This window comes from Ambystoma mexicanum, chromosome 14 (genome assembly GCF_040938575.1).
Source record: "Ambystoma mexicanum isolate Mex_15411 chromosome 14, UKY_AmexF1_1, whole genome shotgun sequence".
In the NCBI taxonomy this organism is placed as follows: Eukaryota; Metazoa; Chordata; class Amphibia; order Caudata; family Ambystomatidae; genus Ambystoma; species Ambystoma mexicanum.
In genome coordinates, this window is record NC_090940.1 from 94,460,074 (window position 1) to 94,485,640 (window position 25,567).

At 52.7% G+C, this 25,567-nt stretch overlaps 1 protein-coding gene across 2 annotated transcripts in view; it reads left to right on the forward strand.

Moving 5' to 3' along the window:
• DCAF5 (DDB1 and CUL4 associated factor 5) overlaps window positions 1-25,567 on the forward strand; it is a 507,909-nt gene that overhangs the window by 98,459 nt on the left and 383,883 nt on the right. The gene's annotated exons all lie outside the window — the stretch shown is intronic.

The window sequence follows — 25,567 nt, forward strand, 5'->3', positions numbered from 1 at the left end:
TCACATGCTCTTGAATATTCCCTGTCAGGCTGGGAATTCTTGGTAAAAGAAAAAACAGTTTAACTTTCACTTAAAATGTGTATTTCTCCTTTAAACCAATCACTGTCCTCTGGGTCATACTGCCCCCATTCAATGACCGCCCTCTCCCTTGCCCCTCCTCTGGAAGCCATCTTTAGATTTTTACCGCACATTTCAGTGTTGGGAGTCCTCGAGTTTCCTCTGAGCTATTTGTATGTTTTTTTCAGCAAAAAAAGTTCTATTTTTGTTTCAAAGACGCCTGTGTGCTCTTTGCTTCTACTGCTGACGGCGGGGATCTGTTATCCATGAAGTTCCACGCCCCTCAAGGGTGCAAGTCATCAAAGATTCTAGAAGGCCTACTTCGTGTCCTGTGACCATGACTGAGGAGAATGAGGGGAAGGTCCCTCTTTAGGCCATGCACCAAATGAGGGCTACGGAATGTGTTTGTGGAGGACCAGCACGTAAAATACATCTACTGCCTGCACGCAGATCACAAGGAAGTAAGAGATCTGCCTCAGGTTCTCCAAGAAGAAGATGACGACGGACGGGAGCAGTAGACTGGCGGCATGGCTGAACGCCAAGGCCTCTGACCCATAGTCCCAGCAGGGTCATGCCTTACCTGAGACTGGGTGGTCCGAGGAGCAGTCTTTTAAGTCCTTTGAGGGCACCTCATCTGTGGGGTCCCAGGATAAGGTCAAGAGTCGCAAGTCCAAGTCCACCGGGTTCGCTGTGGAAGCTGGTCCCAAGGTGGATAGGGCGCGATCGACACTTTCCACTTCCATTCCAAGCCGGCAATTGAGCTCCTCTTCGAAGAGAAAATCTACCCGGGCTAAATTACATGAGAAATCGGAGAAGCCGCGGATGGAGGAGAAGAAAGCCCAACAGCCCAGGCAGGCCCACTCTGCACAGGCTAAGACCTCGTCGCCGACTGCCGCTGCTAAGGAGGAGGAGGAGGAGGAGGAGGAGGAGGAGGAGGAGGACGACGAGGAGGACCTTGCCGCTGCAGGCAGTGAATCGCCACCATGTAGGGTGTTCCCACGGGATGAGGTGGGATCCTTCCACTCCATGATTGCCAGAGCCTCCTAGCTATACCAACTACTGCCTGAGGAAACCAAGAAGGAGGGCTTCTTGTACCAGAGGCGTGAGGGCAAGAGGAAGACCGTCATGGCTGTGCCCCTCCTGGACGATGTTTGGGAAGAGGGCCTGGCAAGTATCGGGTGCCGGAGTCCGCACCCAGGTGCCTGAGGTCGCAGCCATCGCTGGATTTGGTGGTATCGGAGGCCTTGAGGAAACGGTCGGCCAACCAGTCCTCGTTGTCTTTGGTCCCTGTGGACAGCAAAGGAACAGGATGGATGCCATAGGGAAAAAAGTGTTTTACACTGCAGTGTCCTCTATCAAGGCAGCCAACGCACTGGTGCTCCTAGCCAAGTACTGCAGGGAGTTGTGGTATAAGCTGAGGCCTATTCTGGAGTTCCTCCCAACAATAAGAAGATGGAAGCAATGGCTCTCTTCCAGGAGGGGAGGTAGCGGCTGATCACGCCATCATGGTGGCATTGGACGCTGCCGACACAGGGTTCCGGCAGATGGGGAACAGTGTCTGCCTTTGTCGCCAAGGCTGGATGAAGGCCACAAATTTCTGCCAGGAAGTCCAAGCGACGGTGCTTGACTTGACCTTCAACAGAGAGAACCTATTTGGGAAAGTCATCGACGAGTCCCTTCAGGCCATCAAAGTGGATACGGAGACAGCCCGCTTCCTGGGCACCCTCCAGAATCACCGCTCTTCTTTTCACTCTTCCAGGGGAAAGTCAAGCAGGTCCTCCAAAGGTTTCTCCTCATTGTAACGTCAACCTTCCAGATCCACAACTCGGAAGCCTACAGAGGCTGCTTGCAGTGGTGGTGGAGGTCAGCGCCGTCATCCCCCGCAGGATAGGACGCCGACCCCCAAGCAAGCCTGAACCAGCCGGGATGTTGGGCCCCAACTCGTGCACCCCGGTGGGAGGCTGGCTGATGACGTTCGTCAGCGAGTGGAGAAAGATCACCACTGAACGATGGGTGCTGGACGCTCTCGCCCAAGGACACACACTGGAGTTTCAAGGCAGGTGTCCTCGGATCCCTCCGGTGACCCGCCAGGAGCAGCACATCCCTCAGCTCCTGGTGGAGGTATGGGCCATGCTGCGCTAAGGGGTGGTAGAGCCAGTTCCCCAACAGCTCCGGGGATCCAGAGTCTATTCCAGATACTTTCTGGTCAGAATAAAGACAGGGGGCTGGAAGCCCATCCTAGACTTACGACATCTAAGCCAGTCCCAAAAATTCAGGATGGTCACGTTACAGCACATGCTCGATCAACTGGAAAGAGGAGACTTCTTGACGTCATTCGACCTGGAGGACGCCTACTTCCACGTACCCATCGTGGGGACATCAAATGTTTCTATGTTTCGTGGTGGAGGGACCGCACTACCAGTTCAAGTCCCTGCCTTTCGGCTTGAAGTCAACCCCCAGAGTGTTCACGAAATGCCTGGCACCAGTGATGGCTCTACGGGACATACACGTGTACCCATACCTGGATGACTGGCTGATACGCGCCCCGCTCACGGGAGCTGGCCGACGGACACACACAAGCGACCGTCCAGCTACTGACGGATCTGGGATTCTCCATCAACTTTCCAAAGTCCTGTTACACGCCATCACAGAACGTGCTGTTCTTGGGCACCAGACTCCATACGGTGGTTTGCCTAGCATCACCCTCAGAGGAGGGGATAGCAGCCATTATAGGGATGGTGCAACAGCTATCGTTGACGAAGAGAGCCAGGGTGCGGGCCATCATGTCGTTACTGGGCATGATGTCATCTTGCATCTACCTCATCTGGCTCTGCAGGTTGCAAATGCGCCCCCTTCTGGAATTCCTGGATGCCTGTTGGATACAGGTGTCCGGAAGCTTCACAGACAAGATGCCGCTGAACGATGTGTTTTGTCGGGAAAAGTATGGTGGGGCGTTCGCACCAACATCGCCCATGGCATGGGATTTCAAAGGCCGCCATACCAGAAGACGGTTACCACAGGCGGCTCCCTAGAGGAATGGGGAGCGCACACCAGACGTCTGCACTCCAAAGGCCCCTGCCTGCTGGAGGAGAAGGATATCTGTATCAACATCCTGGAGCTACGGGCAGTGTTCTGGGCCCTCAAGTCATTCCTCCCATCTCTGAAAGGCAAGGCGGTGAGGATCTTCATAGACAACACCACCACAATGTTTTACATCAGGAAGCAGGAGGGCACTCAATCCCCGGCACTCTGCAAGGAAGCTTAGGGCTTGTCGCGCTGAGCCGGCGGACAGGGGATGTTCTTCGTTTCTCTGCACCTGGCGGGAGTCAAGAACACCATTGTAGACTTCCTCAGCAGGAAACTGCGCTCCTGCCATGAGTGGGAGCTTCGTCAGGATCAGGTGGACCACCTATTCGTCAAGTTGGGCAGATCGACCTGTTTGCGACAGTAGCAAATTCCAAGTGGCAGAAGTTCGCCAGCAGATTCCACCAACCGAGGAGCCTGGGGGACGCGTTCTCCTTCCCGTGGGAAGGGCTGTTTCTGAACACGTTCCCTCTCCTGCTACGAGTCATCAACACACTCGGACAGTGTCAATGCAGGATGATACTCATGGCCCCGGTGTGGCCGAGGCAGATTTGGTACCCGGATCTTCTCCACCTGTCGGCCTTGCCTCTGGTCAAGTTGCCAGTCGTTCCAGATCTTCTCACCAGAGAAGGAGGCACGACCTAGGGTCGCCGAACCTGAGGGCTTGGCTCCTGCAGCCCTAGAGTTTGGAGGGTATGCGTTGCCAGTGGACTGCAGGGAGCTCCTCGCCAAGGCCAGGGCATTGTTGACTTTGAAGTGCTACGGTGACAAGTGGAAGCCTTTCGCTACGTGGTGCCGGTCTCGGACGATTACCCTGCTGATGGGCACTGCTCTGCAGGTCCTTCTATACTTGCTATCCTTGGCCACGGCCGGGCTGCCGCATGCCTCGATCAAGGTACATACATCTGGCGGCGATATCCTGCTACACCAGGTCTCCATGAAGATCTTCACTTTGGTCCCACCGACTTGTCAAGGAATTTCTCAAGGTTTTTTTTTCATTTTTTCCTGCCATTGAAGGCTCCTGCCCCGGTGTGGGAACTCAACGTGATTCTGACAAGGCTCATGGAGGCCCCCTTCGAGCCTATGCATCAGTCTCCTCTCAAATCCCTCTTGTGGAAAATGGCTTTCTTTGTGGCCATCACCTCTGCCAGAAGGGTAGGTAAGATCCAGGCCCTATCCTGTAAGCAACCATATTTGACTTGCCACTAATCGAGTGTGGTGCTGCATAAGCACCCCTCTTTCATGTCGAAGGTTCCGTCGGAATTCCACCTCAGTGAGCCTTTGGTGTTACCTGTTTTTTCCCCAGAAACCTTAGTCACCAGCTGAGAGGGCCATGCACTCGCTGGACGTTGCTCGTGCCCTGATGTTCTACCTGACACGCACAAGGAGTCTTTGGCAAACTTCACAACTGTTTGTGAACTTTGGTCCTTTGAATCATGGGAAGGCCCTGTCCAAGGCTTCCATTTCAAGGTGGCTGTCCGGCTGCATCACGCACTACCATTGGTTGGCAAACTGACCGCTGCCTGGGCGTCCGAGAGCCCACTCCACCAGATCAATCGCTGCGACAACGGCATTCTTGTCTTGCTGGACATCTGCAGGGGCTGCTACGTGGAGGTTCACCCGCACCATCAGAAAGTTCTACTGCGTCAACGGGGATTCCAGGGAGGAGTCGAGGGTTGGCCAAGCAGTGTTACGCAACCTGTTTGTTTGAGGTGAGTTTGTTCCAGAGGTAAGAGTTAATTGCTTCTGTTGAGCCTTCCCACCTCCCGTGGTTGCGTAAGGTTGTACTGCTGTGTATTCGTTATTCATGAGCATGTGAATCCATGCCAGACCCCATGCTGGAGAAGGAGCAAGTTACTTACCTGTAACTTCTGTTCTCCAGCATGGGTCTGGCATGGATTAATATGTGGAGCCTCCCTCCTACCCCTCTCTGGCTCTTCTTGGTCATACTGCCACTTTACGTGCTTACCAAATCTGAAGGTGGATGCCAGAGCGGGGGCTTAGGGAGTGGGCTGGCATTGGACGGGGGCAGTATGACCCAGAGGACAGTGATTGGTTTAAAGGAAAAATACAGTTTTAAGTGAAACTTTTTTTTTTTTACTGAGGATTCCCAGCATGACGGGGAATATTCATGAGCATGTGAATCCATGCCAGACCCATGCTGGAGAACAATAGTTACAGGTAAGTAACGTTTTACTTATGTTTGCTTTACCCTTGATGCCCAGTAAACCATGCCATGCAACTGTAAGAAATAGCTAGATATGCTGCACTAAAATGCCAGTCTAGCCATGTAAAATGATACCTACCATGCTTACTTTATCATAGATGCCCAAAATAAAATACCATGCCACCGTAAGAAATAGCTAGCTAGACTGCTGCAACAAAATTACCATCTAGTCACGTAGTAACACATACCATGCTTGGCTTATCATGGATGACCTGTACAAAATAGCTTGGATGGCTGCACCAAAATGCCAGTCTAGCCTGGTAATAAAATGTGTCGTGCTTGCTTTATCATATTATAGATGCCCAGTAAAACAAAGGTCATAGGAAAAAATAGGGGCTTGTCTGCATCAAAATGCCAGTCTAGCCACTTAATGATATAATTGTTGCTTTACCAACAGCATTTTTTACTGGGCCCAGTAAAAACATGCTGCTGTTGCTGCACCCGCCCACTGACTGCCTGTGAAAATCAGCTTGGCGGCCCAGTACAAACGCATTCATACACACATTCAGTCGCTCATCCACACACCAGCATTCACTCATTCAATCACACACATACACTACATATTTAAAATGTAATAAATACATCTTGCATGCAGCCTCGGTCCAGACTTTGCTCCGCACAACCGTGGATCCAGAAACCCACCCGGCTCCTGCACATCATGAACGTGAAGCTGGAAGAAAAGAACGCTTCCTGGTCCCTGCACATGCACATAGGAGTCAAAGCGCTCTGTTGACCGTGCCCTCATCTGTTTGAATGTACAGGGGGTTACTGGAGGGCCCCCCCTCACACACTCAAACGTGCAGCTCCCCTGCCTACATCCGCAATCAGCCAAGCAAGGCTGGGGAAGCAAAACGCTCTCGGCCTTGCATGATTTATTGGACATGAACGCTGGAGAACTAAATTGTCAAAGGGAAACCACGTTTCCCTTGGTTTCCCTTTGACAGTTTATGCCAGCCCAGGAGCACTCCCTAAGAGGCAACAAGCAGCTAGCAGCTAAGGGGGAGCGCCCTCTGTTTCCACTGGGCCTGTGCGGCTCCTGCATGATGGGCGATGGTTCTGTCGGGTCGGCACCCTCTTGCCCATTATGTAAATCCCTTTATTTGTGTTCCACAGTATTATATTGCTTGCTGTACTTCTGTTCTGCCTCACGCCTCTCCGGAAGTCTGCAGACTGCCCTTATCCTGCGCTACTCAACGAGGCGACGGAGATCGACCTGTCGGGCAGTCCCGTTTCATCTTTCATTGGGATCACTGATGGTTTTGTACTAATGTGGGGCTGAGTACGAGTTGTATTCACTACTAATCCTTGGATTTCTGCAGTATTCTATTATGTCACACCTGTTTGTTTATTTACCTTCCTGTGACTGAGATTCTGTATTTATAATTACTACATCCAAAGCTACAAGTACCAGAATGCAAAGGGAAAACATGATTGGGTGTCCTATTCACACCTTGGACCACTGTACATTACTGAGAGTTTCAATGGGGGCATGTGCGGATGACCAAGTCGTGGGCGTTATTTTAGAAAGCATGAGTTTGGGACAGAGAGTTCTAGGCAGAGTAGAGAAAGGACATCATGAATGCATCCTCTATGGATTGAGAATCTGCGCACAGCACTGAACCACCTGTGTACCTTTTTAACATTAAAACGGTGACGTGGTTTGGCAGAAAGGCATTAAGGCTAACCTCTGCAATGAAATAAGAGCAGTGCAGTTCAAACAAGAGCAAAGACTTTCAGAAATGCAGTGTTCGAGCTACAAATCTAGACTATTCCTCCTAAACATGGAATTGTTGTTGTTGTTGTGGTGGCTGCGCTGCGCGAGGGACTGTGGTGCAGTGTATATTCCCTTTTGCACACCTCCTAACAATTAAAATAAAGAAACAGCCCGGGACTTTATTTGGCAAACATAATGCTAAGTCCTTCTCATAAACTACGTCATTTGCATGTTTTTTAAAGGGACCAAAACTATGCTTAAAAAATATATATTCAAGGTATCTATATCCAGAATCAAAAGAAAACGAGCATAGAGCTGCTAATGGAGAACCGCTCATCTATTTTGGTGGAAGCTCTCAAAAGTGATGGGGGAGCCAGTGTCTGGCTGTAGATCTGCAATTTCTCTATTCAACCCCAAAGTGCTGACATTGGATAGTAAAAGCTAACTTAAGAATGTAACTTTACTGTTGGTATGTAGCTAGGTGTAAAAGCTTTGCCTCCTTGGTTTCCAAGGTAGAAGGCTTGCTGCACCAGCTGATGAACGTTTTGAGGGGTGAAATAGATGTTGAGTGAGGGGCCCTGGCAGTGTCTGGAGTCTATTAGCTGAATTTCTGAGTTAAATAAAATCCGAGCAAATACGATTCTCTGAGGCGGTAACAGATAGGCCATTCCTCCCCCCCCGCCCCTCCTATGTGGGTTCAACAACCATGAAGACATAAGAATGACCCTAGGTCTTTTCAGGGGCTAAACCTCTACCTAATCCAGTGTGGGTTACTGCCTTGGAGGAGCTAATGCAGGGATCGAAAGTCGTGAAACAAGATAAGCTCCTGCTTGTTGTCTTGAAGAGCCTGGTTAACTTGACATCCACAACTACCAGGAGCTACATTTGAGTTTCCAGGCCAACTGGTGGCATACAGATATGCCCATGTGACATTGCCTTTGGGGAATGTGCATAAAGGAGCATCTAGAAGACCTTTAACGCATAATGGGCCATACATAATCCATCAAAACGTTCTAGTTTCTAACTGTTTAGCAGCACACTCTATAGCAGCTTCCCGTTCTTCATGGTAGTGCTTGCTTAGTAGGTGAGGCCTGTTGCTCAGCAGCTGCTTTTCACTCCAGCTCATCAAGACTTTATGTTGATCCCTGTAAGGGCACTGTATCCTTTTTTTGGTTGGAAATAATACAATAGAGATTGTCTCCAGTGGATTCAAGGATTGCCGAAGTGGAACACAGAAAAGACTGCTAGAGCTAGATGATCAGCAAATCCATCCTTTGGAAGAGGAGCTCACTGCCAGTGGATTGGTGTTAGAGGATCAGGAGGACCGGAACTGCTGAAAAAACATCAGTATTTATAGTTTACCCAAAAACATCAATGCAGCCATCTGTCTAAGTGGATGATGGACCTATATCCCAGAAAGTCTAGATGTTTGCTTCATAGACTCACTGCAACATCCTCTCCTTCCAACTCCTGGTCCACCCCCGCCGGTCTCAGCCATACAGAGAAATTACCATCTGAATGCAAAATACTCTGGCGTTGGTGCTGTTGCCACTACAGAGAAGATTAAACCAAGGTTGCTTTTTAAGATTTGCACTGTTGAGGGAACGCTTTGGTTTTTAGCCAAGACTCGGAATCCGCTCGTTTGCAGAAGTCAAATCTATTTTTCTGCTTTTCTTTTTTTAAACTTTGGTTTTATTGGTAATTTTTCAGAAAAAGAAACAATGACAACACCGGGAGCAATATGAATATCACATTTAACATCATCATCAAACCCCCGTGGTCTCCTTCCCCTCCCTCCCTCCCCCTCTCCCCCTTCCCCAACTCCGCCCCTCCCCCCAGATCAGTGTCCCATCGAAAAACCAATCGCAGGAGTCGTCCTCAGTACTCCTAGTTCGGTGCCTTGGAGCTGTGCTATGCGTTCCCGTAAATTCTGGCCTAGACGGATCCGCTGTCTCCCGGGCCGTGGGTTACTCCATTGTCCTTGAGTGGTACTCTCTGGGCTCCATCGCCCTCATGCCCCATGTTGTCCACATAATGTCAGTGAGCATCCCACCCCCATGCCTGGTAAACCCCATACCAATTTGCCTGGAAGGTGCTCGATTCATTGTTTACCATGGCCGTCGGTTTGTCCATGAGGAACATGTTAAGTTTTTTTAGCCAGTCTTCCTTAGAGGGGTCTGTGGGCGTTTCCACCTTTGCGCTAGGTCCACTCTTCCTGCTCGCAACATGGTCTCCCACATTCTTGGGTACCTATATATTTCCGCCTCCTCCGGCGGGAGGCCCAACAACATCGTCAACGGATTGAGTGGGAGTAGTTCCTCGGTGACCTCCGCCATCCATCCCCGTACCTTCTCCCAGAACCCCTGTACCTTAGGGCAGAACCACCACGTGTGACCCCTCGTCCCCACTTGGCCACATCCTCTTGGGCATCTGGGGGACACCCCCGAGAACACCTTGGATAACTTCAATGGGTCTCTATGCCATCCCTGTAGGATCTTAAAGTTGTGCTCCATGTCCGATGTACCCAATCAACTCAGAGAGACTAGAGGTAGTAATTTTTACGACCGATAGTGAACAGCCCTCTAAAAACAAGAACTATTAAACAATACACAATGTTCACTTGGTCCCTTGCTTCCCCAAGTCCATAGAAAAGTTTAACCCTACTATATGAGATTAGTCCCCATTAAATTCTCATAGGCTGCACCACATTTTATCAAAAATAGTTATTTATTTTTCATATTTCAACACATAAACTATTAATCTTTTTTTCTTCTTTTTTTCTTTTTATCACCACTCTATTTTTATGGAGAGTTGTTCAAGTGTTTATACTGAATCACAAGATCTACAACATTGCGATACACTATCGCTGTGTACATTTAATCTCATGTATCATTTGACCATTTAACATTTCACAAAATTAATTTCTTAACCTGGATCTTAAAAGGTGCTTACCTCTATCATAGAGCCAAGCAGCTTAGTCCGTAAAAACCTTTTACTTCAGCTTCATAAAACCCATGCTTACTTTCATACCACATTCAAACCATACCCGACATGTTTCATTCCTTCCACACTTACACACTAATCACAAGGAAATTCTTCTGGGGTAAAAATTTAAGCAACATTCAATCAAATGTACAATCATAATATTCTTCTTATAGTCTTATTCTTCTGTGGGAAACCGCTTTCTATAGGATTCCATCAAGCTTTTCTTTAGGGTCCAACCTTCACAATGGAAAAACTTTAGTTAGCTGATTCCTTTTAGTGTGTCTTCTTTTTGGGTTCTTCTGATTTTTTAAACCAATTTCCAAGGCCCTCTAGTGATGGGGTTACTTGACTCTCACACTGATAAAGATCACTAGAATCACTAGGAGGCGTTCCTACTAAATGTAGTTGAACAAATTTCTGTTTTGTTTCATCATTTGCTTATGACGTGTAGCACTTCTTTTGGAATCAGTCTTCTTCCTTTGTCCCAGGGGGAAAAAAAAACCAACAACTCTGTATGGTGTATTCAGTAGCACCAACTGGACTGTACCGCAGTACCAGGGACTCGATCCCATATGAGAAACGGACCGACGTAAACAAGTTCCCATGGGATGCTATTTTAAATACCCTGGACCATGCGTCCACCGAGAGAGCCTCTCCCGCTAAGTCATTCCAGAACCCCCGAAACCCTCTCCTCCCTTCCAAGTTAACAGTATTCAATATCTGGTACATTTTGGATACTACCCCCTTCCTTATTGTGGCCGTGTCTAGTAACTTTTCAAAGGGGGTCAACTGTCTCCGCAGATTCAGGCCCCAAGTCTGGTCACAGAGGATGCCCTTCAGGCGCAAGTATTCAAAGACTAAAAGAGACCCCCGCCCAAGCGCATCTTGCAGCTCCTCGTATTCGAGGAACTCGCCCTCCTTGAACAGTTGCCCCGTCCATTCCAGCCCCCATCCGACCAGGACTGGCCATTCCTGAATCCCCTGCTACCTAGTTTGAGCGGGTGGCCCCAAACCGAAGACATCGGGGAGGGCCATGAAGTGAGGTGTGCAGTTGTGGGACCTTGTTTCCAGATCGACCAAAGTATTCCCAGGGTTGGGTGGGTCTGCAGTTTATTTGGGATGTGTTTACGCGGCAACCACAAAAGGTCACATACTTTCAGAGGGTGGGCATCCATGTCCTCCAGATAAGACCAATAGGTGCCCATCCGCTCCCTCACATCCTCCAACAGGACCCTTAGCTGGGCGGCCCGGTGGTAGAGAAGGAAGTCCGGCAGCCCAAAACCACCCTCCTCCCTAGGTAACATTAGAATGGCCTTCCCTATCCTCGGGTTCCGCCCTTGCCATACAAACTCTCGGACTGCCCTCTGTAAGTCTCGAAACATCTGGTCAGGGACCCCCGTTGGGAGTGCCGTGAAAAGATACAGCAGTCTTGGGAGGATGTTCATCTTCACCGCTGTCATGCGCCCGTACCAGGACAGGATCATACCTCCCCACCTCCTCAGATCTGATTTAATCTCCGACTTAATGGGCCCATAATTCGCCGAAGCTTAATTTTGAGAGATCTCTCGTGAGGAGCACACCCAAATACCTAATGGAGTTCCCCCCCCCCCAACAATCCCCGCACACCTATCCTGGTGGTCCAGCCCCGGGTCCTGAGCCCTCATGGGGAGTAACACTGATTTTGATGCGTTAATTTTTAGCCCCGAGAATTGCCCAAAGGTCGTCATCAGGGACAGGAGGGGGGGGGAGCGAGGAGCTGGGCTCCACTAGGTATGCTAGAATATCGTCAGCAAACAGGGAGAGCTTGAACGCCACCTCTCCTCTTTTAATCCCTTTAATGTTGGGGTGGGCTCGGACCGCTATGGCCAGGGGCTCCATCGTCAGGACGTATATTAAAGGGGAGAGTGGGCATCCCTGCCGCGTCCCCTGCGTAAGAGGGAAAGTTCTCCATTCACCTGCACTCTCGCCGTTGGGGCCCCAAATAGGGCGGAAACCCAGTTCCTGATGTGAGCCCCGAAGCCCATTCGACGGAGGAGGAGTTGCATGTACCTCCACTCTACCCTGTCAAAAGCTTTCTCGGAGTCCAGGGAAAGCAGACTTGCTTTGAGGTCCGATTCTTGGGCATGGTGGATTAGGTCTATCGTCTTTCTGATGTTGTCAGAGCCTTGCCTGCCCCCTATGAACCCCACTTGATCCCTGTGAACCAGCTTGGGCATTATCCCCTCCATCCGTTTGCCTATCACCTTGGCCAGGATCTTAACATCTATATTGAGGAGGGAAATCGGGCGATATGAGGAGCCTTCCGTGGGGTCTTTGCCCTCTTTGGGCAGAACCACGATTATGGCCCTCATCATGGTATCCGGCAGAGAGCCCCCCTTCAACACCCCGTTAAACACCCTCACCAGATGTGGGGCTAGGATAGCCCGAAACCTCTTGTAGAAGTATACGGAGAAGCCGTCTTCCCCGGGGACATTCCCACCTTCATCCCACTGATCGCATGCTCCACCTCCTCTTCCGTCACCCGGCCCTTTAGACCCTCCGGCATTTCACCTGTCAAGGACGGGATCTGGATGGAGTCCAGGAAACCCTCAATCTGGGTGTCATCCCCGTCATATTCTGACGAGTATAACTTTTCATAATAACGGCAAAAGGCTGCTCCAATGTTCGGGGTGTCGTGATCTAACAATCCCCGATCATTCTTCACTGTCTTCACCGTTCTGTTCCTCTGAATCTCTCTGAGTTTCCAGGCCAGGATTTTGTCAGCTCTGTCCCCCTTCTCATAATATTTCTGTTTCACTAGTTGGAGGCTCCACTCAGTCTTATGTAGCAGGAGGTCTTTCAACTGGAGTTTGTAGTTTTGTAGGGAGGCAATCTGATCCCTTTCCAGGGGTGCCTCCGGGAGGTCATCCGGCTGGAGTTGGGCTATCTTTTCCCTCAGGGACTTTTCCTGGGCCTCCCTCTCCCTCTTTTTCTGGGCTCCCATTCTAATGAGGACACCACGTAAGGTCGCCTTGAAGGCGTCCCACAGCACATGGGTGCCCACCTCGCCATTGTCGTTCAACTCGAAGTACTCCGAGATGGCGTCCTGCACTTCCTGTGCCAGAACTTCGTCCTTCAACAGGGAGTCATTACATTTCCATCGCCCTCTGCTGCCACTCCGCCATCCCCCTACTATGGTGGTACGGACCAAGTCGTGGTCGGACCAAGGGACCGGGTCAACCCTGTGGCCAGAGACATGTGGAAGAAGGGGTTCGTCTACCAGGATGTAGTCTATACGGGAGTATGATGTGTTGATTGCTGAGTGGTATGTGAAGGAGGAGAGCCCTGTCCTGGGAGTCGGAATGGTGTCCACCAGGCCCAGCTCCGTGTTGACCCTCTGGAAGGCCATGGTTTCATCTGCAGCCCTAGTGGGTTGGGGCCCCAAGCGTTTTCTATCCGCGGTTGGGTCTAGGACCATATTGAAATTCCCCCCCACCACCAACATTCCGTGAACAAACAATTTCAATCTGTCCTTCACTCCCTCCCAGAATTACGCCTGGCCTTCATTGGGGCCGTACACAACTGCCAGAGTCAGAGGGGAGCCCCGCAAAGAGTCCCTTGCCAGCAGATATCGGCCCTCTGGGTCCTTCACCGTGGCTTCCACTTCAAAGCCAACATCCCTTGCTAGCAGTATGACTACCCCCCTTTTCTTGGTTCTGTGTGATGCGCTGAGGACCTCCCCGATCTCGCCTCCTCGCAATTTCGGTTCCTTCCCCCGAGCCCAGTGTGTTTCCTGAAGAAAGAGCAGGTCAAGCTTTGCCCTCCTGAATTTCCTGCAGACTAAGGATCTCTTGGTTGGGGTGTTCAACCCCCGCACATTAAGGGAACCCACGCCCAGGGCAGACAGATCGTCAGCCATTGTCTAGGATCAACATCTTACTGGATAGCTGACTCATGGCACTTTTCCTTTCCTGCTCCTTTTGTATTATAACCTGATCTCCCTTGCCCCCTCCCCCACCCCCCAGGTGGGCCTTAAACCTGTCCCCAACTGCCCCCTGGTCCCCCCTCCGAACTGAACAACCCCAACTATTCCTTCGACCCCCCCCCCCTCCCCCACCCCGGCATCCAGCCAAATAGTTCCACCATTGCTGGTAATTGGCCAGACCACCAGCCTACCGCCTCTGGCTGGGCTGATGTCAGAAATCACTCCTCCTTGAGCCCCCCTTTCCCCCCTGCACCCCCCAAGCCCCCTCCCCCAGGTAGCCGACATACTTGCTGTTCCGGGAGGCCCCTTACGTCCTTGGACCCCATGGTCCTGGAAGTCAACTCGTCTTTGAGCCAGGCCGGACGTCGTGATCATGAACCAAGTTCTTTGCCCGGTTTCCCCGTGCCGCTTTTTCACTTCCAGATTGGTGTTTCAGCTACCAGACTACCCCAGGCCCGACCGGCCCGCTCCTCCGTGTCCGGGGTCGGCGTCCTCCCTGTCCGTCGTCAGGGACGGCGGGTTCAGTTTCTTAAATTTCCGTGGACCCGTCTTCTTTCTCCTCTCTCCTTGTGGCCTGTGTTCTCTGGCTCCTTCCGCTGTGAATCCCGTGGGTTCTCTCCGGGGGGGACGGGTCCGACACATACTCTTGGATTGCTCCCCTTATGTCCTCCTCTGTAATCGGAGTCGACCGTTGACCCTCATACTCGAACGAGAGGGAGAAGGGGTACCTCCATCTTTGGCGCACCCCCTTCCCTTTTAGCATTTGTGTTAGAGGGCAGCACATCCTGCGTTTGGCCAGCGTGTATGAAGAGAGGTCCTGGAAAATGGACACTTGTGCATTGTTATAGGTAATCTCCCGTGTCTTTCTGGCCTCCTCCAGAACCTTCACTTTCTCAGTGTAGTAATGAAAGCGGACTAGAATTGACCGGGGGCTCCCACTCTGCCCCCGCTCTGTGGACCCGATCAAATGTTGGTTCGGTTGTCATATCGTCCGAGAAACGGAGGGTGATGATGTACCTCACCACCCGGTTTAATTCTCTTTCCGTTTCTCCCTCCGACTCCGGCACCCCAAAGATTCTGAGATTGTTCCTCCGTTCCCTATTTTCGAAATCGTCCATTTGCCTGGCCTCTCCTCGTCTCTTTTTTTTCTAGAGCGGCTATTCTCAGGGACATGTCCATCTCTTGGGTCGTTGCTGAGGAATGGTTGGTCTCCAGCTGCAACAGTCTGTCCTCGACTTTGTCCACCCTACGGTCCATGTTCTCCATTTTCAGGGCAATGTCCGCCCGCATGTCTCTGATCTCCTGCAGGACCAAGGCAAAGCCCTTTTCCATTGTAAGGGTGGGCGGGGGCGAGGTCTTTGGCTGGGACTTTCTGGTCGTCTGTTCCGGGCCGCTAATCTCCCTTCTGGCGTCCTGGTAGTGGTACTCCTGGAGTGTGTGGCGCCAGCTCATCCGATCTCCCTTTCTCTTCCTCCGGCCGGTGGTCCTCGGGGGCCAGGAGCAATGACCCTGCTGGGAGACTACCCTCTCTCCTTCGGGCAAAACCGCTCCGTGGGGAGCTATCTGTGAGCGGGCACACGCCCCACCGGCCTCCTGCGGGGGCCTCACACTCTTTACACGCCCTTTTCCCGCTGCTTGTGGTCGTCTGTCCCTGTGGTGGGGAGGTGGCGACGATGTGTGTCAAATTGTGATCGGATGAGGGTCCAGGCTAGGCCCCCAGGGAAGGGGGGCACAGCGCCCATGGCGTGCTGGTTAGATACTATCAGCCATGTTTACTTCAGAGTTCGTCTCCAGGTGGGCACTCGCCCTGGGAAGGAGCCCAGGGGCCACCACCTGCGTAAGTCTCCTCCCGCCTGGGCCTCTCACCAGCCGTGTCCCGCTGTTCGCTGTCCACCGCTCTGATGGCCCTTGCCAAGGTCCGCTGGACGGGGCCTCGTCGCCCCCGTTGCTCGACTCCGTGTTCGGGAGCTCGGGTCAAGCGGGCTGCCTCTCTTTTGGCAGGTGCGGGTCCGCGGCTCAAATCACCGCCGCCTGGGGCTTCCGCTCTGCGCTGGTACCGTTCTCCTGTGCCGAGGGGCCCTGACGGTGGAGTCCCTGCCGGAGCGCCGGCGTGCTCTGTGACCAGGGTAGGGTGGAGAGGTCAGGCGCGCTTGCAGGCCTCAACGGCTACCGCGCACCATGACTCCCCGCGCAGCTCCGGAGGCGGGCGGGGCCTCTCGTGGATTCTCTCGTTGGGCCGCAAGGCCTCAGTCCCGGGCACCCGAGGATCTTTCGGCGTCGCTCTTTCGCCCGGGAGGGGGGGGTCCCCCGGGGTTCACCGCCACTGAGAACTACAGATATATTAGGGAGGGTCGCGGGGGGGCTCAATCCCTCAACACGGCCCAGTTTCGGCAGGAGCAGCGTCTTCAGGCAGCCATCGCCTGCGCTCCTCCTGGTGGCCTCCCTTTTCTGCTTTTCTACTGGACCTCACTGCACTCCAAAGGTGGAAATCTTTCTTAGTCTGGACACCAAGATTGCAGGCATTAGACATCCAATGCTTTGTATTCAGCACTTGCTTCTTTAAGGTTTCAACGACAATGGTCAGATCAGGCGGTTTTGGCAGCCTCTCGTTGTATAAGAACGCAGTGTGTCCTTCACTGAAGTCTCGTTGAAAACCAGCATTGGCAAAGCCAGTTGTTTTGGCTTGTGTATAAGTATTAGGTATTTACCAGACACTGCCATTAGATGCCCAGGACTCGTACCATTTTGCACCTGCTACCATCAATGGCCACTTAAAACCACTAAGGCAGTGCCCTTCCCATGCCTATGCAAAAGCCCAAACTGTTGACACTGCCAATGCTTGTTGTACAAAGGCGGTGCGATGATGGGCATCAGAGGTCTCACTTTTTCACACCCTCTTGAGAGCATGTTGAAGTATTTCTCCTTACAGTGAATGGAAGCGCTTGCACTTCCCTTTAGTACAGGAACAATTGCAAAAACTGGACACATCATGAAAGTAACAGAAATGTTATGAACAGGAAAATCAAAAGGTGCAGGGTGGCCCTGCTGTGCATCGCTGTAGGGTGATTTGTGCAGTTTAAAAACAATGGAATCTGGTGAGGGGAGATTGGGTCCACCTGCACTGGTAGCCTTGGGGACTGACCAGTGCCCCAGAACGGCTGGAAAATGAAGCGAGAGGGCTTTGCGAACCTCTGAGGATCCCATCAGGGATCCAACAATAGCAAATAGTTGGGGGGTGGGGGAGGGGTCCATTTGTGTCAATGGAGGGAGAACTGCAAAAAGAAATTCTTTCCCAACACTGTTATTGTGGGCAAACCTGGTGGAACTGAGGAAGATCGTGCCAGCGGCTGTTTTTTTTTCTTTCTTTTTCCATAGGGTATCATGGGGAATACCTTCTCTTCACATGCTACCTTAGGTGGGTAGGGAAGCAGGTGCTTGAGATGTAGGTTGCATGGGGAAGGAATGGAAAGTAGATGCACTTATAATATGGTGTGTGTGTGTGTATGAGTGTGTTGTGCTACAGCGAGGTGAACAGAGCATGGAGTGATGCCTGTCTAACCTAAGCAGTCAATGTTCTGCTGGAGAAGTGCATTAAGGACTGGCTAAAGGTAACGCAGCAGAATGGTGTGTTTTCAGTTTCCCCTTTTAATGGTATGCCGGCGGATGTCTGGCTCCTTCCCCACGAAACCAACTTACCCCTTTATGACTGTTCCACTCTTGGACTGGGCCCCTGAATGAAGATGGGTGTGGCAGTTCCGGAACCCTTCACACACACAACACTACTCGATATTTAATTTATAACCTTCCAAAATTGCTTTGGAGCCAAATGTCTTTTTCTTTTTTCTTCATCACTTTATTTAAATTTTCACAAAAATAGCTTTTCTAACCAATACATAGGTTTTGTGCTGTTACAGTTTCAAGTAAATCAGAGCACATTTTATCTAACGTATCCCTTTATGCAAATAAACGCAACAATTTAGAGCAATAAATCCCATTCGTTTCCCAAAACCCAATTAGATCAAGGCAATAAAAATGTAATACACAAAACACACACACACACACAAAGGACGAACCACAAAACCAACATACATCCCACCCACCTCCCCCCTCAGCTAAACCAACACACATATTTATTCACTTTCTCCAGAAGATAAATCATATAACATGGACTACCACATGTCCATCCTTACAAAAAACACCTCTTCTCTTCTCTTCTCTCCTCTTCTCTCCTCTCCTCTTCTCTTCCTCCCACGCTCTGCTCTTGCATTCCACAGTTTTGCTCACTATTCCTCAAGCAGACTAAGATCTGGGGCACCCCAGGTGGGGGCCCAGTATGCCACGCATAAGGATCAGGCACTCTGAAACTCTGTTAGTGATGTGGCGCAGTATAAAAGCAGAGTAACATGAGTTTAAATGGCACCAGGGGTACATCTCCCCAATGTGGCGGGCGGTAAAATGGGTGCTGTTTGTATATTACCAGCAATTTTCCCGTTGCTGCTAGAAGTACCACAATGTTCTAGTTGTGTTGGAAAAGTAGAAGGAACTGCAGGACAAAGAGGAATGGAAAGGCAGAGGAGTAGGAAGACAGCTAGGGGTTGATAAAAGAAAGAAAACATCTGGAAAGGCCCTCTGCACTGAAGACCTTGAGAAAGGCAAGAGACGGTCCTTCAAGCCCTATCAGGTGCAACTTAATAACGAGTTGCCTGTAGATCCGTGTGGGTAACAGTTTGAGTAATTCCGCTGCTCCCTTTTCTGCTCTACGAAGCCGAGGGGGGGTGTGGGGGCTCCCTAACCAGTCACAAAACATTGCGTAAAGGCAGGGTCTCTAGAAGTGTCTGTGGCAACTAAAAGTCGCAAGTAGATGAGGACCCTTTAAAAGAGAGGTTGTCATATGGCTAGCGCTGCAAATTGACAAAATGTGCTGGGTGAACTCACTTTCTCTTTTTCTTTGTGTGGGGGATCGGGGCGTGTGCAGGCAGGTGGGAGGGGGTGGATTGTCATTGGTGTGGGTGGGACTGAAGGGCAGAGTTGGGTGTCAAATAATGTGGGTGCCCTGAATCTAGGATGCTGGCTGCTGTGCATGTATGGATCATACGAAGGGCTTCACGTCTACACGTAATGGCGCTCCAGCAAGAAATTTTTGCTGGAGCACAGCCAGTGCTTTAAGTGGGCTGGGGCCAGCTGTGGCCGGGCCCTGGCAGTCTCCAAAAAGTGGATCTGAGCCGGGTTCCTGCCGTCGGTCCCCGGTCACACCACAACATTTGCGGGACACATTGGCGGGACAAATTATCCTGCAGCGGCCGCAGCGCCGATGGGAGACTCGCCCTCCATGAAGACAGGCAAGCTGACAGAAGTGCCAGCCAGCCCCAGCGATGATGTGCCTGGCTGGCACTTCCGTCAGTCACTGTAAATTCCTCTGGTAACCCCTCCACCCCCACATGAGGGGTCACCAGAGGAAGTACTGTCCCTTTGTTTCACCACCCCCCCCCTCTCCAGGTCGCCATGGCGTCTTTAACCCTTGAACCTGGGGATTCCTTGACATATTTCGAGGTTTATAAAATATGGCTTGAAAAGTAAACCATTCAAGCCAGCTTTTATAAAGCTCTGCCGACAGACACCTCAGGCTTTGTCCGTCAATAAAGCTTTATATAAGATGGATTGAAATGTGTACTTCTCCAGCATGGGGTCTGGCATGGATTCACATGCTCATGAATATTCCCCGTCGTCAGGCTGGGAATCCTCGGTAAAGAAAAAATCACTATCAGTTTCGTTTCTGATCTGACTTTCTTAGTAGTAACCAATCACTGATCTCTGGGTCATACTGCCCCCAGCCAATGACTGCCCTCTCCCTAAGCCCCGCCTCTGGCAGCCATCCTCAGATTTTTACCGCACGCTCAAGTGTTTGGAGTCCTCCTGTTTAGCTCTCAAGTTTTTGACTGCGTTTTCACGTTTTTTCAGGAGATTTTCTCATTTTTTCGGTTTAATCGAGCCTCAAGCTCCACCGTTTCTACTTCCGATAACGGGGACCCGTTTCGGAATTCTTCTACGCCCCTCAAAGGTGAAGTTTTCCTCGAGTTTATACTTCTTGGAGGATTCCGGAAGATCTGCGGCCTACCTCAACGGACATGGCCGAGGACAAGGGAAGCTCGACGCCCGGATCCAAGCTGTTCAGGTGCTGCCCTGGATGCGGATTACAGAACGTTTTCAAGGAGGACGAGCATTCGTGATGTCTCTACTGCCTTCATGAGGACAAGACGCACGTGGAGAAAGACTGTGCGTTCTGCAAGAACCTTTCGGAACGGACCAAACAAGATCGTTGTTCCCGCCTCGCCGCCTGGCTGGAGAAGGGCACAGCAGGTGATAAGGCGAAGAAGAAGTCTGAGCGGGCTTCTAAGTCCTGTAAGGGTGCCCCGCTGACGGGGGCTCAACAGAAGGCCAAGCACTGCGAGTCCGCGGGCACCGGGAGCGCCGAAAGGTCGGGCTCTTCGGTTGCCAAGCAGGGCGCTACTTCCCCGGCACGTTCGACCACGAGCCAGCGCTCTGGTTCGGGGAAGAGGAAGTCCGAGAACCTGGGTAGGCTGCTGGAGCGGACCCAGTCGATCTCGAAGGGGGAGCGAGGCGCTGACTCCCCCCCCCCCCCAAGGCGAAGGCCCAGGACGCATCTAAGGTGGTGAGGGCTTTGATCCACCCGGCAAAGGCCTCTACCGAAGTGGTCGCTGCGACACTGGCGAAGCCGGCTGAGACTATGCCCGTGGAAACGCCCTCCGGGCCCAGAGTATCCCTGCCACCGCGGAGGGATTCCTCTTTCCAGCCCATCGCTAAGACCCCCGTGAACCCCCTGGCTGAAAAAGAGGGGGGGGCCGGTGGCCATTATAGACTCGGAATCAGCCTCTGAGGAGGAACTGGTGGAAACCGAGAAGGGCCTCAACGAAAGGTCCATAGGCCTCAACGAAAGGTCCTTAGGCCTCAACGAGAGGTTCATAGGCCTCAACGAGAGGTTCGAGAAGGTTCGATCCCAGGGGGCGGTCCCTGCTGACGTGATCGAAGATGGCGACGACGACAGCAGGGCCCAGTGGAGCGGCCATCCCGTCCGTCGCAGCCATTGCCCGAGCCCCAGGATAGCTCGGCGGCCATTTTGTTGGCAATCCAATCCTTATGCACCGAGAGAAGGATGAGATTACCATGGACCCCGACGGAGGAGCCAGAACCAGGCCCGTCGGGAAGCCCTCCGAACAAGCGGAGGAGGGTCCACCCCGCTCCGCCCTTCGTGCCTGCGAGACCGGTGGACCCCTCATCCCCCTTGCCGAACCCTAGAGAGGATACGGCGACGGATACAGCGACGGGGACGGACGATGACGGTGGAGATGACACAGCGGACATCTCGTCGTCACCCCTGACCCCGCAGGCGTCTCCGGCCGACGAAATTGGCTCCTTCCACGCCATGATAACAAGGGCTTCCGAGCTCTTCCAGCTCTGCCCTGAAGAACAGAAAAAGGAGGGGTTTCTGTACCAACGACGTGAGGCCAAGAGGAAGACAGTCCTCGCGGTGCCTTTACTCGACGACATCTGGGACGAGGGGCTTGCTGTCCTCCAGAACCCTTCCACGACACAAGCCAAGAGGTACAGGTACGAGAAGAAGTACCGAGTCCCCGATGCCGCCCCCTTGTGCTTAAGGGCCCAGCCCACGCCGGACTCTGTCGTCTCGACAGCAGCTAAGAAGAAGGCAGCGGGTGCGGCGGCTTCAACTTCCACTTCCCCGCCGGACAGCGAGGACAAGAAGTTGGACTCTATGGGACGACGAGTCATTTCGTCGGCGGTGACGACGATTAAGGCAGCCAATGCATTAGCGATCATGGCCTGCTATGACAGGGAGCTCTGGTTCAAGATAGCTCCACTGCTAGACTTCCTGCCTGATGACAAAAGGGCGGAGGCCCTAGAAATTCTGCAGGAAGGCGAGGTGGCGTCGGATCACGCCATAACGGTGGCAACGGACATTGCCAATACCGGATTTCGCCAACTGGGCAACAGAGTTTGCCTCCGACGACGAGGATGGCTCAAGGCGACAGACCTTCGCCAGGACGTCCAGACCAGGGTGTTGGACATGCCGTTCGACGGCAACAACCTTTTTGGTAAGGCGGTGGATGAGTCCCTACAGGCCATCAAGACCGACTCAGAGACGGCCCGGGCCCTGGGGGTGCTTCAACAGCGACGGCCCTTTCGGAGCTCCGGAGGCAGACAGGGTGCCTCCAAAGGATCCAGCGGTGGCTCCTCCACTTACCGCCAGGCGGCCCGCTCCTCTTCCCAGTCGGCCTACAGAGGTCGTGGCAAGCAAGGGGGGGTCCCGCCGCCGTCGCCAAGGAGGCCAAGGCGGCAAGGCCGCCTCCAAGCAAGACTGACCCGGCCGGGTTGTCGGGGCCCCCACCAAAGCACCCCGGTGGGAGGCCGGCTGACGAAGTTCATCAGCGTGTGGGAGTCCATCTCCACCGACCGTTGGGTGTTGGATACCCTGGCCCACGGGCACTCGTTGGAATTCCAAAAGAAGTGCCCTCGCATTCCTCCCGTGGCCAGGAAGGAGAATCACGTCCCTCAACTACTGTTGGAGGTAAAGGCAATGCTCAAGAAAGGTGCCATCGAGCTCGTCCCCAGAGGGCTCCGGGGGCTACGGAGTGTACTCAAGGTACTTCCTCGTCAAGAAGAAGACAGGCGGTTGGCGCCCCATCCTGGACCTGCGTCGCTTAAACAAGTACATCAAGGCGCAGGGATTCAGGATGGTCACCCTCCAGCACGTGCTGGGACAGCTGGAGGAAGGCGACTTCCTATCGTCTTTGGACCTGGAGGATGCTTACTTCCACATCCCTATTCTAAAAAGGTACAGGAAGTTCCTCAGGTTCGTGGTTCAGGGACGCCACTACCAATTCAGGGCCCTACCGTTCGGATTAAAGTCGGAACCCAGGGTTTTCACCTAGTGCCTGGCACCAGTGGTGGCGCGGCTGCGTCTGCAGGGGATCCACGTTTACCCCTACCTGGACGACTGGCTAATCCGGGCAAGGACAAGGGAACTCGCCGTGGAACACATGGCAAGGACTGTCCGGTTGCTCACGGAGCTGGGGCTCGCCATCAACTACCCCAAATCCCACCTCGTTCCATCGCAGATAGCACTGTTTCTGGGCGCGAAGCTCGATACAGTGGGGCAATTGGCCTCCCTCTCAGAGGAGAGGACCAAGTCCATCCTGGGCAAGGTGTGGCGCCTGCTAGCCACGGACGTGGCCAGGGTGAGGTCCATCAAGTCCCTCCTCGGGATGATGTCCTCATGCATCTATCTTGTACCCCTTTGCAGACTTCGGATGCGTCTGCTACAGGAGTTCCTCGACGCCCGCTGGCTTCAGGCGAGGGGCTGTTTCGAGGACAGGATCCCTCTCGACGAGGAGTTCCGTCGGGCGATCTTATGGTGGGGCATCCGTGCTCACCTCACGACAGGCACGGAATTTCAAATCCCGGCGTTTCAGGAGACGGGGACGACGGGCGCCTCTCTGGAGGGTTGGGGGGCCCACACTGGGGACCTCCACGCAAGAGGCCTTTGGCTCCCAGAGGAGAGGTCTCTCCACATCAACATTCTGTAGCTCCGAGCAGTGTTCTGGGCTCTCAAGTCGTTCCTTCCATCCCTCAAGGGCAAAGTGGTGAGGATCTTCACCGACAACACCACCACGATGTTCTATATAAGGAAGCAAGGTGGCACCAGATCCCCAGCCCTATCCAAGGAGGCCCAGGATCTGTGGCACTGGGCCGTCGACCAGGGGATGTTTCTGGTTCCCTTCCACCTGGCAGGAATAAAAAAACACCATCGCGGACTCACTCAGCAGGGAGCTGCGCTCGTGCCACGAGTGGGAACTGCGCCAGGACCAAGTGGATCGACTCTTCCAACGATGGGGCAAACCCCAGATCGACCTGTTCGCGACGGCGACAAACTCCAAGTGCCAGAGGTTCGCCAGCAGGTTCCCACAGCCGAGGAGCATGGGCGATGCTTTCTCGTTCCCTTGGGACGGCCTGTTTCTATACACGTTCCCTCCATTGCCGTTGCTGCTCCGCCTCATCAACCAGCTCAAGAAGTCCAGGTGCAGGATGATCCTCGTCTCACCGGAGTGGCCAAGGCAGATCTGGTTCCCAGACCTTCTGGACTTGTCAACGTCCCCACCAGTCAAGCTGCCGGCGGACGCGGATCTTCTCTCCAGAGAAGGAGGCGCCATTCTCCATCACGACCCACAGTTGCTGAACTTGCAGGCCTGGCTCCTGCAGCACTAGAGTTTGGAGGGTACGATATCCCGGCTGATTGCAGAGAGGTTCTTGCAAAGGCCAGGGCGTCCTCAACTCTCAAGTGTTATGGTCATAAATGGAAGAGGTTCTCTGTCTGGTGCCGTGCGCAGAAGATTAACCCTCTGCGGATTATGGCCCCTCAAGTGCTGCCGTACCTACTGTCGCTGGCCAAAGCTGGACTGGCTCACGCCTCCATAAAAATACATCTGGCTGCCATCTCCCGATATACCAGGACTACGGGACGGGCATCCTTATGGTCTCATCGCCTGGTAAAGGAATTTATGAAGGGACTATTCCGATCATTCTCACTGGTGAAGGCCCCTACCCCGGCGTTGGAGCTTAATGTGGTGCTGACCAGGCTCATGGGAGCCCCATTCGAGCCTATGCATTCGGTGCCTTTGAAGTTCCTGTCATGGAAGACCGCGTTCCTCGTGGCCATCACCTCTGCACGACGAGTGGGAGAGATTCAGGCCCTATCTTGCAAGCCTCCATACTTGACTTTTCATGACACGAGGGTAGTGCTGAGGACGCACCCCTCCTTCATGCCCAAGGTGCCGTCGGACTTCCACCTCAACGAGACCTTGGTGTTACCAGTTTTCTTCCCATCGCCTTCGACGCCGGCCGAGAGGACTTTGCACTCGCTGGATGTAGCTAGAGCGCTGAAGTTCTACGTGGACCGCACGAAGAGTTTTTGGAAGACGTCACAACTGTTTGTGAACTTTGGGTCTGTGAATCAAGGGAAGGCTCTCTCGAAGACTTCCATTTCCAGATGGCTCTCCAGCTGCATCATGCATTGTCACTGGTTGGCAAACCTACCGCTGCCTGGCCGTCCGAGAGCCCATTCGACCAGAGCGATCGCTGCTACCACGGCGTTCCTGTCTGGTGTGCCCCTGCTGGACATCTGCAGGGCTGCTACGTGTAGGTTGACGCACACCTTCACAAGATTCTACTGCGTCGATCGGGACTCCAGGGAGGAGTCCAGGGTCGGCCAAGCAGTGCTGCGCAACCTGTTCGCTTAAGGTGAGCCTGGTGAGGAGGTAAGAGATGCTTAATGTATTGCTTAATGTTGAGCCTGTTTCCACCTCCCGTGGTTGTGCATGTGTATACTGCTATGTATTCATTTATTCATGAGCATGTGAATCCATGCCAGACCCCATGCTGGAGAAGGAACAAGTTACTTACCTGTAACTGTTGTTCTCCGGCATGGGTCTGGCATGGGACCCTC